This window comes from Camelina sativa, chromosome 20, assembly GCF_000633955.1.
Source record: "Camelina sativa cultivar DH55 chromosome 20, Cs, whole genome shotgun sequence".
Classification (NCBI taxonomy): Eukaryota; Viridiplantae; Streptophyta; class Magnoliopsida; order Brassicales; family Brassicaceae; genus Camelina; species Camelina sativa.
Genome location: NC_025704.1, coordinates 28,988,097 through 28,988,797, shown reverse-complemented (window position 1 = coordinate 28,988,797; position 701 = coordinate 28,988,097).

The following is a 701-nucleotide window of genomic DNA, read 5'->3' as shown; positions in this document are numbered from 1 at the left end:
ATCGGTCCGACACTATGATCGAACCGTCGATCNCTAACCTCTTCTTTGACTGTGGTTGTCACGGGTTTGCTATCCTTGGTGAAGGCGGGTTTACTGAACTCTCTCGGCTTGGACATGTTAGGCGTAAATGTAGACCTCACTCCCTTTCTCTTGATCTGCGATTCAATCAACTCTGCCTTATGTACCATTTCTTGCACATCTTCATAGTCCTGCAACTCTACCTTGTCTTGAATCTCTCTGTTTAAACCCCCAAGAAACCTCGACATAACCATGTCTTCACTTTCCCTTAGATCAGCCCTGATCATAAGCGTTTCCAGCTCTTGATAGTAATCTCTAACAGACTTAGTGCCTTGAATGAGACGCCTAAGCTTGTTAAGAATCTCTCTATGGTAGTGTGTAGGCACAAACTTCTTTCTCATCTGCGTGACTAGCTGTTCCCATGTAGTGATAGCAGGCTCTCTCTGTCGATGTCTAGTAAGCCCCAACTGCTCCCACCACAACAAAGCATAGCCCTTGAATTCGGATATGGCTATCTTCACCTTGTTCAACTCATAAGTACCTTGAACCTGAAAGTTGGATTCCATCTTCCTCTCCCAGTCTAGATAAGTTTCTGGATCAGTGGTTCCATGGAAAGAAGGATACTGAATTTTAAGGTGCTTCAGCTGCTGCCTCAAAGGATCATAATCCCTGCCATGATCTCT